General features: G+C 36.8%; 1 long non-coding RNA gene across 1 annotated transcript in view; it reads right to left on the reverse strand.

Annotated features, from left to right (window-relative positions):
* LOC309620829 overlaps positions 1-13,585 on the reverse strand; it is a 443,526-nt gene extending 429,941 nt beyond the window's left edge. Inside the window, exon 1 of the long non-coding RNA XR_014239677.1 lies at positions 293-13,585. This is a non-coding gene — a long non-coding RNA (uncharacterized lncRNA). The remainder of the gene's footprint in view (positions 1-292) is intronic.
* Between the last annotated feature and the right edge of the window lie 6,939 nt (positions 13,586-20,524).

The raw sequence follows: 20,524 nt of genomic DNA on the forward strand, positions 1-20,524 counted from the left end.
AGAGGATACTTGTATCAAGTTTCTGTTAAGCTTTCTGTGCAGAGGGCTGTGTAAATTTTCCGGGCCAGCCTGAGCCTTCCAAAATTTATCATTTTTTTTTTTTTTTAACAAATTAATGGTTTTTTTGTTTGGTTTTTTTTTTAGAGAGTATTAGTCATTTTTTAATTTTTATTTATTTATTTATTTATTTATTTATGGCTGTGTTGGCTCTTTGTTTCTGTGCGAGGGCTTTCTCTAGTTGTGGCAAGCGGGGGCCACTCTTCATCGCGGTGCGCGGACCTCTCACTGTCACGGCCTCTCTTGTTGCAGAGCACAGGCTCCAGATGCGCAGGCTCAGTAATTGTGGCTCACGGGCCCAGTTGCTCCGCGGCATGTGGGATCTTCCCAGACCAGGGCTCGAACCCGTGTGCCCTGCATTGGCAGGCAGACTCTCAACCACTGCGCCACCAGGGAAGCCCCTATCATTCTTTTAGATGCAACTCCATTCACATATTGTGTCACGTAAGGCCCTGTGATTTATTCGGGTTACATAGAGACGTAAAAGTCACGTCCTTCATCCTGAGGAAACAACCGTAATTGAAGAATGATAAAGTACAAAATTGTACCTGACCGGACAACTTGGGGAGAAGTAGAAATTGATAGGAACTCTTTTCTAGGTCCACAGCTTCATCAAAACTTTCTACCCTCTGGCCCTTCAGTTAAATAACAAAAGCGGAATAACTCAGTGACTTTTCACCAAGCTTTAATCAGATCCTAATGCCAATGTTGAAGAGGCAGCTCACACAGAAAGAAATTGCTTGGCCATCCTCTCACAACTGATGTTCAAATATGTTAATATAAGATACTGGCTGGAATATACACTGTTCTAGTTGCCTTTCATTTTTTTTTTTTTTTTTTTGTAGCCACCTAATCACATGCCATTTAAAACAATGTTTTTGCAAAGTCACAGATACTTGGTCTTCTTAAATATAGCCAACACTTTTCGGTAAAATCAGTGAAGTAAAATTGTTTACTTTCTTTTAGCCATTCCTTTTCTCCCTTGAAAATTACACTTTCAAATGAAAGTATCAGCTTTGAACTCTGTCAAAATCTAAAGCCCATAGCATTTTTTAATAGCCTTGTAACTTTATCCAGATCTCTGAAGCCTGTGCCTATAGACTGTTTGAACTTCCTGTGATTCGGGTAGTATTCAGACTTTGCAGAAAAGCTAACCTTTCAGTTAAAAGCTTGCTTGTGAGTGTGTATTTTCTTCCTGATTTGAGCCAAGTGCAAAAGACTGACAATCTTGCTCTGAACAGAAGAAAATGTTTCCTTTCTCACCCCCTGAAATGATGGATTTCCTGTTTTTCTCTAAGCAAAATTCCTCCAGCAGAGGAATAAAGAGCAGATAGTGAGGCGAGACCTGCTAAGGAATTTTATAGCTGTATTAAAATGAGGAATGGTAATGTGGCTAAGCAATTTCTAGTCATGTGGTCTTAAAGATTTATACACGTGGTTTTGAAATACCATTCACCAATCACATCACCCTGCTGATATTGTTCATTTTATAAACATATATATATATTTTAACTTTCATTCACTTGTTGGCTGATGAAATAATGTGGGTAGTTTGAAACTAGCACAGAGTATACAAAGTGACTCTTCTGTGATGTGATCTGATTTGGATTTGGACCACCACTGAGAGAATTATGTAAGGTTTCACAACAGAAATTTGTGCACATCAAGCTTTAGCGCAGTGGTCTCCGACATTTTTGTAACAGCAACATCCTGCCAGTAGTTTAATTTGTGAACCTTACACTCCATTCTAAATGGTATAAACAACATACACTTTAAAACAAAATAGCTTACCAACCAATTTGTTTTGAAAAAAATTATAGTGTGTTGGTAACAACTACTGAGATAATTAGAAATTCAAAATTCATGTTGAAGTGTTATAGGCAGTGACTAAAAACAACTGTTCTTTATGATGGACAATGTAATATGTCAACTAACTGACAAGAGTGCTTTTCCTTTTCCACCCCCTAAATTATAGCATTCCAATTTTAACTGGTTGCTCTAGCAAATTTGTTTACTTCTAGGAAACCAACAAATATGAATTAGATTATAGAAAGTAAGTACCATTAGTTCTATTTGTAACTTCAGTAATTTCACATTTTCATTAGTAGTCTGAATGTTAATTAACAAATTTCTTTATTTCTCTAAAGCTAGCAACTGTTAGAGTATGCAACAGAAAAAATAGCAATTATTATTATAAAGACTAATTAAAAGTTGAAAGCAAAGCTTTAATAAGTATAAATACCATTGTTTGTCAAATGTGAAAAACACACATTTATTTTTATTTTACAAAATCTTATCCTTAGACTCACAGATATGCAGATAATAGCATTATGGGGTGGTGGTGGGGGTAGGAATCTAAGTTTTAGGTAGATAAGTCCATCTAGAATCAGTCAGCATATTAGAATTTCGAGGGGAAAAAAGCTATTTACATAATAGTATGACAAAAGAAAAATAATCAGTGCAAAAACATTCGCTTTCCATCTTCTTTGGTGACTCTAGCACTTAGGAAAGGAAAGTAAAAAGCAGACAGCAAAAAGACAGCTTGTGAAATGCATTAAATTTGTCATCAAATTGCCAGTAGTTGTGAAGGATGGAGGAATAACGGGAGGGAAGATCTAAAGAAATGATGCTGGGAGAAAATGGGGTGCTCTAAATCTAAATGATGTTTTAGCATAAATCACACCTCTAAACCCAACTAACAAAATAATTATTCTAACCGATATTTTTTCCTTGGTTTATAATATGGGTTTAGCAAACTGGGTCAAGTGGTGCTATTTAGCAGTGACAGGTAATTGTGAAATCTTTCATGGAGCAGGAAAGGAAATGCTGAATATTTGGATTGTTCAAAGTGCAACCAATATCTGGATTTCCAGTCCTGTGTATAATGATACAAAATGGACTCAATACAGACAAATTATAGGAACCAGAGGCCATTAACTCAAATAAAAAAATAAATATGAATAAATAGGGACCATCAAGAAAGGCCAAACTGAAGAGAATACATTAACTCATGGCCATTGGCTGGAAGCTGATCAAATGGTTAAAGTCAATAGTTCAGAGGGGGCCCAAGAGAGTAACAATGGTGTCTTTATGTGACCAGTGGTACAACAAAAAAAGAGAGGTATTTATGTGCCAACATTTTCATATTTCTTATAATATAAGGGCTACCATATTGGGCCCTGCTATCTCCTCTAGGCATTGCCTTATTATTGCCAAGCTTCCTGAAAATACAAAAGTTATCTCCAATAACTGCTTACACTTATGCTCCTAACCCTTTCTCACTTCCTTCCATACTACTACACTAAAATGGCTGCCAATAGTCTCCTGACTGCTGAATCTATTGGATATTTTTCTTAATTCATCTTTGACATTTGACTTTGTTGACAACTTCCTCCTTCTTCGAGATCTATCTTCCTGGGTTTCTGCTCAACATTTTTCCCCACTCTAGTTCATTGATGGTATATGTAAAGCACCTGGCAACGTACTTGTCACAGAGAAGATGCTACATCAGTGTTCTCTCCCCTCACGTGTCATTTAAATATTAGTGTCCTGCAGGATCTTGTTGTCAGTCATCTTTTCACTCCACATGCTTTCCTTGAGCAATGTCATCCTCTTCTACAATTTTGATTACTGTCTAAACATACTTGACTTCAAATTCATATAACAAGTTAATCTCTCTCTCTTGAGCTTCAAACTTATATATCCAACAACCTACTAGAAATCTTCATCTGGATTTTCTAGTGTCAAGTTAAACTTAACATGTCTGAATGTCAACTCAGTATGTCCCTATACAAACTTTTCTTTTTCTTTTATTAATCTCTATGTATTATGGGAGTACCCTAATGGCAACTCAAGTTAGAAGCTGGAAGTCTTCATGGACTTCTCTCTCTCTTTCACCACCCACATCTAAGCAGTCATCAAAATCTATTAATTCTTCTTTCTAAAATAACTCTTTGGTCTAGTCCCTAATCTATTCTCCATTCCTACTGACACAGCCTTAGATCAGGTCCTTATAAATTTTTACTATACTAGAGCACTTCTCCTCTAGTCATGCCTCTATACATCCTTACTTCTTCAAAATACTACTAAAGTGACCTTTCTGAAATGAATTCAAACATTCCCCTCCCGTCTTAAAACTCTCTAGTTATCTTTCATTTAGATGCAATCAAAATTCCATATATACAATGTTGTGTTAGTTTCGGGTGTACAGAAAAGAGATTCAGTTATACACTGTAAATCAACTATACTTCAATTAAAAATTCCATATATAAAACTCTTGTGGTCTGATTCCTACTAGTTTCTCTTACCTCATTTTCTACCAGTCACTTCCCTCCTTGCCTCTGCATCTAAGGAATTCAGGGTCTGACTCCCTGTTCTGCTACAATTTTAGATGTGTAACTTGGGGAAAATCATTTACCTTCTCTAGGACTTAATTTCTTCATTTTTAAAAAGGGGAAAACCTACAGATTAAATGTGAGTATTAAATAAACTAACACAGGTAAATGACCTATCATAGTACCTAGTGTTTTTGACCTTTTTTTGCAACTTTGTTTTTTTAACATTCATATTTTCTTATTGTCAATTTTGTAGTATTAGATATTTCTAAGTAAAGTTAACTCTTGGACAACAGGGGTTTAAACTGCATGAGTCCATTTATATAAGAATTTTTTTCATTAAATATATAGGAAGATTTTCTGGAGATTTTTGACAATTTTAAAAAATTTCTCAGACAAACCACAAAGCCTAGAAATATTGAAAAAATTAAGAAAAATGTATGTCATGAATGAGTAAAATATACGTAGATAAACATATAACATACAAAATATGTGTTAATTGATTGTTTATGTTATAGGTAAGGCTTCCAGTCAACAGTAGGCTATTATTAGTTAAATTTTAAGGGAGTCAAAAATTATATGCGAATTTTTAACTGCATGGGGGGTTGGCGCCCCAGACCCCCCCAACCCCGCACTGTTCAAGAGTCAATTCTACGTGCCTTGAGCCTTATATAAAAGTACGATATAATATTTAATAGGAATGGATTGCAAAATCAGTTTCTTTAAACTCAGTTTTTTTTCCTTAGTCCGGTACTTCTGTTACTCTTCTCTGTAGCCTCTCCAATTTCTCAACATGTGAAACTCAAGTCTAAATGCAATATTTTTATAAGAACCTCACAAAATAAGAATACAACACGAGCATATCTTTTGTCTTTCTTTTTCCTATTTCTTATTGTAGAATTCCCATCTGCCAGTCTTTCCTATTTCTTATTGTAGAAGTTCCCATCTGCCAGTCTTTAACTTATTCACTTACATTCGACTTACAAACCACTAGGATGACTAGATTGAGCTCTGCTGGTTGGAATCTAGTCAATACCCTTCATTTCTTATCATGCTAATTTCGTTTGGACTCTCAGGGTAAATGTAAATGATAACAAAACCACCGGTTGGATATTTCAATACAGTGGAAATCTAGCAAACTGATTGCATCAATTGGTCAAGTTCTTCAGAACGATCAAGTCAGCAGCCAACTATAGAGATATGGTTTCTATTTTTTTATTAAAAAAATTAATTGAAATTTATTCTATTTCCTGTATTAAATGACTATTTTTCATTTGAGTTTTGTTCTTGTTTGGAAAGATATTGGCAAACCTACCCAACTTGCTACTTTCCACAACCTACTGAGTATGTTTTCAATTCAATCAGTGAAGTGAGTATTATGGGTGCATTGTATAGTATGGGATTTGGATTTGAATAAAATTGAGTTGAAACTTCAGTTTCCTCATTTGTAAAATGGTGATAACAATGCTATAAGGATTTCTTTAAGGATTGAATTGGATAATTGGATAATAGCTATCTGTTTGCATCATGTCTGCCATGTGGAAGACATACTCTAAAGGTTAACATTCTTGTATTCTTTTACTTATTCCTCTCAAATAGAGGCAAGATCCTGTAAGCTTCTTTTATGTATCATAGAGCCCCAGGTTGTGTTAGGAATGAAATTCCACTACCTAGAACAGGAAAGGAAGGAGGCCACGCCAGTTTATAAGGGTTTATATGACACACTAAAGCCCATGTGGCCTAGGAATGCTCTGTATGCCTCTATAAGCATCTTTGAATCATATCTTAATTTTTTGATAGATTCAGATTTTTGATCCTTTCAAGAATTCAAGACCAAGATCTCTCAAGAAGAGCCAAAGTGTCTTCTGTTGTGGTTCATGCATCATCAACAAACTTGTCAGCTAAGTTTGGTTGCAGAATCTTTATTACAAGTAGTGATAAAAGAAGCAGAGAGGGCACAGCTTGAATCTCAGATCTCTGGATAAAATTTCAGATCAGACACTGAGAATATTCTTTTACCTTATAAATGAAGCAAATGCAGATATGTCTCTGATTAGTTGAAAATGGGAAACCATGCAATGTCATAGTTTATTTTTCAGCCTAAAATCCAATTGTGACTGCTGATGCTAGCTACCTGTTTTCTTATCCTAGTGCTAACTTTCTTAAGAAAAGGAACAACAGAGTCAAACTAGATAACATGATTTGAAATTTAAAAAAGCATCTTTGCCAGTAGAAGTAAAGTCTGTGATGCTCATCAAAGATAGACAAATATTGGACAATGGGTGTAGGACTCAAAGGACCATCACCCACTGAAGGCATTTATTGGTAGTTAAGATGAGGGAGCATGGGCTAATTGGAATTTATTATAAACTTGTCAGGGCAGCAGGTTGGGTGTGGACTAACATAATCAATATTAGAGCAATTGCCACCTCTTTATCATAAAGTAGTGAGAGAGAACTCGTAAATTGGGTTATGAAACTATGTCTGCTTAGATTTTTGCATATGGCTTGACTACGTTTTAAAGTAATCAAAGTGATTTTCCACTCTGTTAAAATGCATTATAGGAAATCTCTTCTTATTGAAAGATCCATTTTCAGTCAGTTTGAGCATTAAAATTCTTCAAAAGATAGAATAAATCTATAGACTGTCTTGGAGTTTCTTACCCTTGTTTGCTTTTCATCATCAACCTACACAGAAATTGAAAGAAGGCAGGTAGACCTCTGTGAACACTATAGTTCCCTAACTATTTTATTATTGTTAAGTGTTTTATATGATCTGGAAGAAATTGTGAGAAATGAAAGAAAATGGAGATGTCTTTTCTATCCCTGAGATTTTTAATGCCAGAAGTTAAGAATGTGGCACAGAAGATAAGAGTTGAAACATTAGCTGGAATAACTTTGATACATGCAATTGGATTATAAGGTACCCATTTTAAGGTAAGAATGTGGATATTATGGTGTGAGACGTGCTTCAACCCTGCCCTTCTCCCCATACTTTGGACTAGAGAAAAGGAAGAAGAAAGAGGCCATATATATTGAAAAGACCTTGGCATAAATATTTAGACAACTTTTCTCTTTTACTGTGGAAATTTCTATCTGTCTCTGTGTTGCAGAGGCAGCAGGAAGTACAATAATATAAGAGACATGTGAAAGGAGGTCATTGGGGTTTAAAAAAAAAGGGGGCCAGTCTGAGCATGGAACACCCACTGGAATCAAAGAGAATAATGGGTTATAATTGAATGGCTTCCTAGGGAGATGAAGGAAGAAGTTCAATCCACCCCGAGATATTTCCTCAGGTTTGATTAAAATAGCACCTCTCTGCTTATAAAAGCAGATGTTATTCGTGCATAGAAAGATGTATATGTGTGTAAACATTCTCATACACCCCCAGGATGGTCACTGATTTCATCCACAGTTGTTTCATTAGCATTCCACTTTAAATATGCTACTTTTCATCTAAGAGATCACACGTGTTTACCTGTGACCAAATCCCATCTCCCAAAACCCCAGACCAATAAATAAATAAATAAACAAATAATTCACTAAAATTCAATGATGGAGAATAATATTTTCCAAGGCCTGTAGACTGATTTACCTTTTATTTATTCGTTCAATAACAAAATTCTCTATGAGTTGATTATTTAAATACAAACAGAAAAATCACAGGAGGGTAATGCACACAGAAGGAATTCAATCAGTGGTGTGCTGGAGCTAGCTCATAATGGCTGGCAAAAGCTGACTGTTAAATTTTCAGGAATTTTGCAAGCTCTTTGACGTCATGTTAGTAGCTTGAAATAAGCCATGATGGGATAGAAATCAGCAAAGGCTACAAATCAGGACTTTTTTTTTTCCTCAGAGAGCAAGTTTTTAAACATTTACCTGTGCACCACCAGATTCAATCAAATCAATGCCATTTTTCTTGCAGATTTCTTCAGCTAGTTTCTTGCTAAGTTAATAGCACGGCATAGAATGATGCTTTTCAAATCTCTCTTTTTTTTAACACAAGAAAATTTTTCCAGACAAAATCTTATACAAAAATATATATAAAGCAAAAAAAGCAGAGATGCTTTTATTGACTGGGAAGGGTATGCCATCCCCTGGCCTTCCTCTTTCCCTGGGCCTTGTGAATTGTCAACCATACCACTCTACCCAACCCCACCACCATGGACCATGGAAGACATATTTGGAAAACAATTGATCTAAAGGAAGGAACAGAGACTGGAAAAGGAGAGATGCAAGGAATTATAACTCTAGTTTTGATCTCTGACCAGTCATTCTAGACCTTGCTTTCTTAATCATGAAATGAGGGGTTTGAACAAATGATCTTGAGGATTCTCCAAGCTATAAAACTTTATGCTTCTGTGATTATAGATGCATGAATGTTTCATGAAAATCTGACTTTAAATGAAAGATAAATCCTACTACCAGTTAACACTGTCATTTACTTTCATCTAACTTTTAGGAAACTACTTTTTGCATTCAAATTAAGTTGTTATGGCCTCATCCCTGCAGCCAGACTCACAAAAGCCACCATCTTGCCAATGCCTATTCAAAGCTACTAACATTTTTACCAACATGTGTTCTCATTAAGTTGGTAGCATACATAGCTAAAAGGGACAAATTATCCTTCCTTGCATCCGTATTTGGTCTGTGCACTGATGAAAGTACCAATCTGGATTGTTTACTGTTTTCTCTTTATGTATTCCATCACCTTCAGCTCTCTTAGTTTCACTATCTGTCCTTGATGGTGTACTTTCCTTTCAGAGCCAATATGAGTCATATTAGTAAAAGAATAGCTAAACAGTTCTGGAGTGGGTCTCCACGGCTAGAGTGCTTGGAGGTGGTGACAACAGAGTCCACAAAGTGAGATGATGAGTTTGCCTCAGCAAAAGCAATTGTGAAAGCAGAAACAGGTGTGTTACATGTGAGTGTGTAAATGTGTATAATGCACTCATAGACCCATCATTGCTCAAAGGAACTAGCTTCAAAAGAAGAGTGGTAAATATCTGCAGCCATCTTTCAATTATCTAGGGATAGATTAACAAGTATGTAGATTAACTAAAATAAAAATATATGTAATAGCTTATGTATGAAAATCATTAAAAGTACTATGAATCAGCTAGAACAGCTACATAATAGAAGGAACTATTGTCTAGATCTATAAAGTAACTGTTATGATTTAGGCAGGGAATGATGGCACACAAAAAAAAGTGAAAGGATTTTAAATGAAAAGACTATATAAAGGGTGTGGGCAGGATTAAGGCAAAGCAACAAAAAATAGTGAAGCACAGAAGGGCTGGTGACAGTGAGGAACTTTTACTGTCCCTTGGCCTGACTGACAAGAGGAAGAAAAGATTACCAGATCCTGGAGAGATTAGCCTACTGTAAGAGAAGGCCACCTTCTGGGAGTTGTGATCTTTGAAAGAGGAATGTAGCTAACTGGCAGTGAACTCTCTGAGAGGAAGCTATTAGAATAAATACACTGACATCTTTCTCTTCGGCCCCTCTAATCTCCCGTTGGTGCCTCTCAGTGGCCAAAACCAACCAAAAGCTAGAGGAAAAGGAAGGATGTTGATCCAGACCTAAAGGCTAGCTTCTTGGTGGCACAGAATAGGATAAACTGGTAGAGAGAGAATTTAGGTGAGGAAAATTGAAACTATCCATTACAGTAACCAATAGTTACTACATTGGGTCTAGTGGAATGTAAGAACACTCTTTCACCTTCATTCATTCACTCAATCTGAATTTATTTAACACTTACAATGTACCAGGCACTATTCACTGTGTTAATTTCATAGCAGTGAATAAAATAGACAGAATTTCTATCCTCATGAAAGAAGTCTGACAATTAAAAAATCAGTAAACAGTCAAAATAACTTCAGATAATGTTAAGTAATATTAAGGCAATAAAATAAAGAAGTATGATAGAATGAGCAGAGTGGTGGTGTGAACCTACTTCAGATAATGTGGCTAAGGAAGGCCTGCTTGAGAAGCTAACAACTGAACTGAGACCTTAATGATAAGTTAGCTGTGCCCAAAACTAAGGGAAGAGACTTCTAGGCAAAGGGCACAGTGACTTCAAGGGCCATGAGGAAGGAACAAGGTTTCCACGTCAGAAGAAGAAAAAGAGAGTAAGCATGGTTAAAATACAGAGAACTTAGTATCAGATGAGTCTAGAGAAGTACAGGGAGAAAGCATCGTGAGCGATGTTTCCATTACCTATAACTGCGCATCAAACTACTCTAAACATAATGACTTAATACAACAATTTATTTTTCATCAGGATTCTGTGAGTCAGAAACTTGTTCAGACCTTAGCTCAGTGATTTCTCTGCTCTGTGTGGTGTCAACTGAAAATACTTGTCAGTGTTCATCTGGTCACTGGACTGGGCTGAGTTGCCTGAGGCTCTCATATCCCTGGTGTATAGGTGCTTCTCCACATGTCTTATATCTAATGACATGCCACGCTTGGGCTTCCTCAGAGGATGGTAGTCTTAGGGTAGGCAGACTTAATACATGACAACTAGCTTCCACCAGAAAAGAAGCAGAAGCTGCTAGACCTCTTATGATCTGACCTTGAAAGTCCAAGAATGTCACTTCCACTGCATCTTATTAGTCAGAGCAAGTCACAGGGCTGACAATTTCAAGGAGAAAGAAAAGAGTCTACCTCTTGAATGACGGTCATTATCTTTGTAGACCAGCTACCATAAGAGCTTTCATAGGCCATGATATAGTGCTTGGATTATAATCCAAGTACAGTGGGAAGTCATTGAAAGTTTGAAAGGGAGTCATATGATTTGATTTAGGTTTAAAATATATTCCTCTGGCTGCTGTGGAGAATCAACTTTAGTATTACAACAACACAGGTTGAGAGACCAGTTAGGAAACTACCATAGCAGACTAAGAGAAGAATGATGATGGCCTGTATTAGGACAGAGTTGGTAGATGCAGTGAAGCATGGACAGATTTGCATATATTTAAGAGGTAGAGCTGAGAAAACTTGCTAGTGGATTTAACTTGTGGAGTGAAGGAAAAGAGGAATTAAAGAAGACTCTGAGGGGCTTCCCTGGTGGCACAGTGGTTAAGAATTTGCCTGCCAGTGCAGGGGACACGGGTTCAAGCCCTGGTCTGGGAAGATCCCACATGCCGTGGAGCAACTAGGCCCGTGAGCCACAACTACTGAGCCTGTGCTCTAGAGCCCGCAAACCACAACTACTGAGCCCACGTGCCACAACTACTGAGCCCACGTGCCACGACTACTGAAGCCCATGCACCTAGAGCCCGTGCTCCGCAACAAGTGAAGCCACCACACTGAGAAGCCCGTGCACCACAACGGATTAGCCCCCACTCACTGCAACTAGAGAAAGCTCGCGCACAACAACAAAGACTCAATGCAGCCAAAAATAAATAAATAAATTTATATTTAAAAAAAAAAGAAGACTCTGAGGACTCAGATTTATTTCATCTGGAATGCTAAGGAGATGATGGCATCATCATCAATAAAAATGAGGAAGTTTGAGGGAGAGGTGAATCAAGAAAGAGAAAGAGAGAGAGAGTAAATTCTAGGTTTTCTTTTGCCAACTGCAGAACTGAGTAGGAGGCATATGAGGTAATGAAAAGGTCTCCTACTCTCCCTACTAAAAACACAGAAAAATAGTTTTAATAACTTATGCTTAGTACTTATTATGTCAGGCACTGTTATCAAAGCTGTACATATATTAACTCATTTAAAACTCACACTCACTCTGTGCTAAAGTTTTATTATCATTCCCATTTTAAGGATGGGAACACCTGAGGTATGGAAAGGTTAAGTAACTTGCCTGTGGTCACAGTTATTGATAGGTGAATCCAAGACATGAACCCAAGAAGTTTGGATCTGAAGTCCATTGTTGGAACCCCTATTATGTTACTTTTCCAAATAACACACAACACCAAAGTGTTTCATACAAAGCAAGCTAAAAAATAAGTATGGGAAATCCCCATGTGCAAGAAGATTCAGATTGATGAATAAGACTTGTAGCTTACTTTTGTTGGTGCATATTTGAGAATCCCTGGATAGCTTTGGGTGTCAAACATTACAGGCTTTTGCAGGCCAACCTGTGATGACTCTGGTGATGATACTACATAGTAAGCTTTCAGTCTCTGACTACACTCACAACAAAGATGTTGTCTTTGTATAAATTTTTAAAAGAAGTTTTATTAAGATATGATTCACATATGATAAACTCACCTAAAGTGGACATTATCAAAATTAAAACTTTTTGTGATATAAACCATACAATCAAGAAAGTGAAAAGAAAACCCTCAGAATGAGTGAAAATACTTACAAATCATAGATCTGATAAGGAGCTTGGCTTGTATCTACAATATATAAGGAGCTCTTTCAAGTCAATCAATAATAAAAAGAAGAAGGATCCAGTTAAAAATGGGCCGAGGAATTAAATAGACATTTCTCCAAAGAAGATAATTATAAATTTTTCTTTGTCAATTATTTTTTTGGTGACCTAAGAAGTCAGGTCTAGATAGTTCCCTGGAGGTCCAGTGGTTAGGACTCTGTGCTTTCACTGCCAAGGGCATGGGTTCAGTCCCTTATGATCATCTCAATACATGCATAAAAATATTTTGACAAAATTCAACACCGATTTATGACAAAGACCCTCCAGAAAGTAGGCACAGAGGGAACTTACCTCAACATAATAAAGGACATATATGACAAACCCACAGCGAACATCATTCTCAATGGTGAAAAACTGAAACCATTTCCACTAAGATCAGGAACAAGACAAGGTTGCCCACTCTTACCACTATTATTCAACATAGTTTTGGAAGTTTTAACCACAGCAATCAGAGAAGAAAAGGAAATAAAAGGAATCCAAATCAGAAAAGAAGAGGTAAAATTGTCACTGTTTACAGATGACATGATACTATACATAGAGAATCCTAAAGATGCTACCAGAAAATGATTAGAGCTAATCAATGAATTTGATAATGTAGCAGGATACAAAATTAATGCACAGAAATCTCTTGCATTCCTATACACTAATGATGTATTGCAGCTCTATTTACAATAGCCAGGACATGGAAGCAACCTAAGTGTCCACTGACAGATGAATGGATAAAGAAGATGTGGCACATATATACAATGGAATATTACCCAGCCATAAAAAGAAACAAAATTGAGTTATTTGTAGTGAGGTGGATGGACCTAGAGTCTGTCATACAGAGTGAAGTAAGTCAGAAATATAAAAACAAATACTGTATGCTAACACATATATATGGAATCTAAAAAAAAAAATGGTCCTGAAGAACCTAGGGGCAGGACAGGAATAAAGACGCAGATGTAGAGAATGGACTTGAGGACATGGAGAGGGGGAAGGTAAGCTGGGACAAAGTGAGAGAGTGGTATGGACTAATATATACTACCAAATGTAAAATAGATAGCTAGTGGGAAGCAGCCGCATAGCACAGGGAGATCAGCTCGGTGCTTTGAGACCACCTAGAGGGATGGGATAGGGAGGGTGGGAGGGAGATGCAAAAGGGAGGAGATATGGGGATATATGTATATGTATAGCGGATTCACTTTGTTATACAGCAGAAAAGAATAGGAAGAGTTTGACCCAGAAATTCCAATTTTAGAAATTTATTTTAAAGCAATAATCAGAGATATATACAAAGGTGCATGCACAATGTTATTCATATCAGATTAATTTATAATCAAGAAATATTGGAAACTTCCTATAGCAGGAGACTTATTATGTAAATTATGGCATAGTCATAAATAAGTTCCCCCTGCTCTCCTAAAGTGGAGCATTCCTATGAAACCTTTCCTAAGCCCAAATTGCATAAAGTGAAGAAGTAATTACCATTAATTTATATGGAAAAATGTTTTGAGCATTCCCAGACAAAAAAATAACCTACCAAGTCATACCAAAGAGCACATAAAACCTAAAATAACACTAACATATTTTCCAAAGCAGGAATGATATGATAAATACACAGCCTGTAAAAAGTAGAAATAATGTATGTACAGTGTAATTTCACTTACCAGAATCTGGAAGACAGAGAGCACAATGGAAGGCCGATAGATTGTGATGATGGTGTGTTAGGCTGAGTCTTGGAAGGTTGGGGCATTGGGAGGTACAGGGGACTGGGGTGTAGGGGACAGAGGAAGAGGACCCTTTTTTAACATCTCATCTCTATCTGATTCCATTAATGTTTATACCTTCTTCTATGTCTGCCTGTCTCATTGTCGATGGTTGAGGTTCATTGTCTACAGTGGCTGATGTGGAAGGCTTGAAATACAATATTATACATGACTATTTAGCCTTGCACATTTTTCTATCATACAATTCTTTGTAGGTACTCAAAACATCCTGCAAAGCTGCCCTAAACCTATGTGCCCTTTCAAAATTAAAGTCATAATTTTCTGTAATCACTGTAACACTGTCAATAGTAGTGGACATCTCATGTAAGTGCTTTTGTTCAGTTCCTGCAAGATTTCACTTTCAGGCCTTTCGCTACTGTGTTGTTTTGATTCATATCTTTTCCTTTTGCAGTTGCATCAGCTCTTCATCTGCCAGTTCTTGGTCATGAGATGCCCAAACCACTTCAACATCCTCATCCACGTCCACAAACCAAGGCTCTTTAACCAAAATCACCACTGATGTATTTATTGTTGTTGGTTTGAAGCCTTTAAAATTGTTCCTCTAAACATCATTTCTCATTCAGATTGTTAGCCTATCAAGAACATATCCAAGGCTGGCTGGCAACTGCCAATTTTATATTGTAGTCTTTCCAGATCTCTCCTGAAGATGTTTCAGAGTTGACCTCTGTCTATCAATGGCACTTACAATAAAATACATCACATTTTGTATATTATAAGCCTTAATTGTAGCTATTAGGCCTTGATCACATGGTTGCAGCAATGACGTAATATTCGGTGGTAAGAACACAACACAAATATTATCACCATACTTGGTAATGCTAGATGGATGAGCAGCACAATCATCGACAATCAGAAGACACCTATAGTGGAAGTTACTTTCTCTACAATATTTTTTTAAATTAATTAATTAATTAATTTAATTATTTATGGCTGTGTTGGGTCTTCGTTTCTGTGCAAGGGCTTTCTCTAGTTGCAGCGAGTGGGGGCCACTCTTCATCGTGGTGCACGGGCCTCTCACTATCGTGGCCTCTCTTGTTGTGGAGCACAGGCTCCAGACGCGCAGGCTCAGTAATTGTGGCTCATGGGCCCAGTTGCTCCGCAGCATGTGGGATCTTCCCAGACCAGGGCTCGAACCCATGTCCCCTGCATTGGCAGGCAGACTCTCAACCGCTGCGCCACCAGGGAAGCCCTCTACAGTATTTTTCAACAAAAGGACCAATGTGTCCACCTGCGTACTCAGAAAAAATCACTTGGGTAGTCCAACCGCTTAGATGTGAATGAAACACAACAGGAAGTGGATTCTTATCAATGCTTTTAAGTGCCCTTGGATGTCCTGGAGGGTACACTAGTAGAGGCCTAAGGACAGCATCACCAGTGACATTAATAATAGGCATTAGTGTAAACCTGTCCTTCCATGCATTGTGTCTATTAGCCTGATTTTCTTTTATAGAAATAAATCTCTTGCTCGGCTATTTTTTCCAATATATGGTCATTTCATCACAGTTAAACACTTGCTTACATGAATTACCTTCCATAATTATTTTCTTCACTTCTTCTTAGAACTTTTCCCTCATCTTCAGTATCAAATGAAGTACTTTCTCCAGTAGCCTTTAAGTTATAAAACTGTCCTTGCCTCAAAAAATGATCAAACCACCCACAACTACTTTATTTATTTTTAAAACATCTTTATTGCAGTATAATTGTTTTACAATGGTGTGTTAGTTTCTGTTTTATAACAAAGTGATTTAGCTATAATTATACATATATCCCCATATCTTCTCCCTCTTGTGTCTCCCTCCCACCCTCCCTATCCCACTCCCCCATCCCACCCCTCTAGGTGGTCACAAAGCACCGAGCTGATCTCCCTGTGCTATGCGGCTGCTTCCCACTACCTATATATTTTATATTTGGTACTATATATAAGTCCGTGCCACTCTCTCACTTCGTCCCAGCTTACCCTTCCCCCTCCCTGTGCCCTCAAGTCCATTCTCTACATCTGCATCTTTATTCCTATCCTGCCCCTAAGTTCTTCAGAACCTTTTTTTTTAGATTCCATATATATGTGCTAGCATATGGTATTTACTTTTCTCTTTCTGACTTACTTCACTCTGTGTGACAGTCCCTAGGTCCGTCCACCTCACTACAAATAAGTCAATTTCGTTTCTTTTTTGGCTGAGTAATATTCCATTGTATATATGTGCCACATCTTCTTTATCCATTCATCTGTCAATGGACACTTAGGTTGCTTCCATGTCCTGGCTATTGTAAATAGAGCTGCAATGAACATTTTGGTACATGACTCGTTTTGAATTATGGTTTTCTCAAGGTATATGCCAAGTAGTGGGATTGCTGGGTCGTATGATAGTTTTATTTTTAGTTTTTTAAGGAACCTCAATAATGTTCTCCATAGTGGCTGTACAAATTTACATTCCTACCAACAGTGCAAGAGGGTTCCCTTTTCTCCACATCCTCTCCATCATTTATTGTTTGTAGATTTTTTCATGATGGCCATTCTGATTGGTGTGATGTGATACCTCATTGTAGTTTTGATTTGCATTTCTCTAATGATTAGTGATGTTGAGCATCCTTTCATGAGTTTGTTGGCAATCTGTATATCTTCTTTGGAGAAATGTCTATTTAGGTCTTCTGCCCATTTTGGATTGGGTTGTTTGTTTTTTTGATATTGAGCTGCATGAGCTGCTTGTAAATCTTGGAGATTAATCCTTTGTCAGTTGCTTCATTTGCAAATATTTTCTCCCATTCTGAGGGTTGTCTTTTCATCTTGTTTATGGATTCTTTGCTGTGCAAAAGCTTTTAAGTTTCATTAGGTTCCATTTGTTTATTTTTATTTCCATTTCTCTAGGAGGTGGGTCAAAAAGGATCTTGCTGTGATTTATTCCATAGAGTGTTCTGCTTATGTTTTCCTCTAAGAGTTTGATAGTGTCTGGCCTTACATTTAGGTCTTTCATCCATTTTGAGTTTATTTTTGTGTATGGTGTTAGGGAGTGTCCTAATTTCATTCTTTTACAAGTAGCTGTCCAGTTTTCCCAACACCACTTATTGAAGAGGCTGTCTTTTCTCCATTGTATATTCTTGCCTGCTTTATCAAATATAAGTTGACCATATGTGTGTGGGTTTATCTCTGGGCTTTCTATCCTGTTCCATTGATCTATATTTCTCCTTTTGTGCTCATAACATACTGTCTTGATTACTGTAGCTTTGTACTCTAGTCTGAAGTCCAGGAGCCTGATTCTTCCAGCTCCCTTTTTCTTTCTCAGATTGCTTTGGCTATTCGAGGTCTTTTGTGTTTCCATACAAATTGTGAATTGTTTTGTTGTACTTCTGTGAAAAATGCCATTGGTAGTTTGATAGGGATTGCACTGAACCTGTAGATTGCTTTGGGTAGTATAGTCATTTTCACAAAGTTGATTCTTCCACTTCAAGAACATGGTACATCTCTCCACCTGTTTGTGTCATCTTTGATTTCTTTCATCAGTGTCTTATAGTTTTCTGCACACAGGTCTTTTTTCTACTTAGGTAGGTTTATTCCTTTGTATTTTATTCTTTTTGTTGCAGCAGTAAATGGGAATGTTTCCTTAATTTCTCTTTCAGATATTTCATCATTAGTGTATAGGAATGCAAGAGATTTCTGTGCATTAATTTTGTATCCTGCTACTTTACCAAATTCATTGATTAGCTCTAGTAGTTTTCTGATAGCATCTTTAGGACTCTCTATGTATAATACCATGTCATCTGCAAACAGTGACAGCTTTACTTCTTGTTTTCCAATTTGGGTTCATTTATTTCTTTTTCTTCTATGATTGCTATCGCTAAAACTTCCAAAACTATGTTGAATAGTAATGGTGAGAGTGGACAACCTTGTCTTGTTCCTGATGTTAGAAGAAATGGTTTCAGTTTTTCAACATTGAGAACGATGTTGGCTGTGGGTTTGTCATATATGGCCTTTATTATGTTGAGGTAAGTTCCCTCTATGCCTACTTTCTGGAGGGTTTTTATAATAAATGGGTGTTGAATTTTGTCAAAAGCTTTTTCTGCATCTATTGAGAGGATCATATGGTTTTCCCCCTTCAATTTGTTAATATGGTTTATCACATTGATTGATTTGCGTATATTGAAGAATCCTTGCATTCCTGGGATAAACCCCACTTGCACATGCTGTATGATCCTTTTAATGTGCTGTTGAATTCTGTTTGCTAGTATTTTGTTGGGGATTTTTCCATCTATGTTCATCAGTGAATTTGGCCTGTAGTTTTCTTCTTTGTGATATATTTGTCTGGTTTTGGTATCAGGGTGATGGTGGCCTTGTAGAATGAGTTTGGGAGTGTTCCTCCCTCTGCTATATTTTGGAAGAATTTGAGAAGCATAAGTGTTAGCTCTTCTCTAAATGTTTGATAGAAGTTGCCTGTGAAGCCATCTGGTCCTGGGCTTTTGTTTGTTGGAAGGTTTTTAATCGCAATGTCAGTTTCAGAGCTTGTGATTGGCCTGTTTATATTTTCTATTTCTTCCTGGTTCAGTCTCAGAAGGTTGTGCTTTTCTAAGAATTTGTCCATTTTTTCCAGGGTTTCCATTTTATTGGCATATAGTTGCTTGTAGTAATCTCTCATGGTTCTTTGTATTTCTGCAGTGTCAGTTGTTACTTCTCCTTTTTCATTTCTAAATCTATTGATTTGAGTCTTCTCCCTTTCTTTCTTGATAAGTCTGGCTAGTGGTTTACCAATTTTGTTTACCTTCTCAAAGAACCAGCTTTTAGTTTTATTTATCTTTGTTGTCATTTCTTTCATTTGTTTTTCATTTATTTCTGATCTGGTCTTTATGATTTCTTTCTTTCTGCTAACTTTGGGGGTATTTTGTTCCTTTTTCTCTAATTGCTTTAGGTGTAAGGTTAGGTTGCTTATTTGAGATGTTTCTTGTTTCTTGAGGGAGGATTGTATTGCTATAAACTTCCCTCCTAGAACTGCTTTTGCTGCATCCCATAGGTTTTGGTTCCTCGTGTTTTCATTGTCATTTGTTTCTAGGTTTTTTTTGATTTCCTCTTTGACTTTTTCAGTGATCTCTTGACTATTTAGTAGTGTATTGTTTAGCCTCCATGTGTTTCTAGTTTTTACAGATTTTTTTCCTGTAATTGATATGTAGTTCATAGCGTTGTCGTCAGAAAAGGTATTCAATACGATTTCAATTTTCTTAAATTTACCAAGGCTTGATTTGTGACATAAGATATGATCTATCCTGGAGAATCCATGAGCACTTGAGAAGGAAGTGTATTCTGTTGTTTTTGGATGGAATGTCCTATTAATATCAATTAGTCCATATTGTTTAATATATCATTTAAAGCTTGTGTTTCCTTATTTATTTTCATTTTGGATGATCTGTCCATTGGTGAAAGTGGGGTGTTAAAGTCCCTTACTTTGATTGTGTTCCTGTTGATTTCCCCTTTTATGGCTGTTAGCATTTGCCTTATGTATTGAGGTGCTCTTATGTTGGGTGCATAAATATTTACAATTGTTATATCTTCTTCTTGGATTGATCCCTTGATCATTTTGTAGTGTCCTTCTGTGTTTATGTAATAGGCTTTATTTTAAAGTTTATTTTGTCTGATATGAGAAATGCTACTCCAGCTTTGTTTTGATTTCCATTTGCATGGAATATTTTTTTCCATCCCCTCACTTTCAGTGTGTATGTGTCCATAGGTCTGAAGTGTCTCTCTTGTAGACAGCATATATATGGGTTTTGTTTTTGTATCCATTAAGCCAGTCTATGTCTTTTGGTGGGAGCATTTAATACATTTACATTTAAGGTAATTATTGATATGTATGTTCCTATTACCATTTTCTTTATTGTTTTCGGTTTGTTGTTGTAGGTCTTTTCCTTCTCTTGTGTTTTCCTGACTAAAGAAGTTTATTTAGCATTTGTTGTAAGGCTGGTTTGGTGGTGCTGAATTCTTTTAGCTTT

This window comes from Balaenoptera borealis (genome assembly GCF_965194805.1).
Source record: "Balaenoptera borealis genome assembly, chromosome: X".
Lineage (NCBI taxonomy): Eukaryota > Metazoa > Chordata > Mammalia > Artiodactyla > Balaenopteridae > Balaenoptera > Balaenoptera borealis.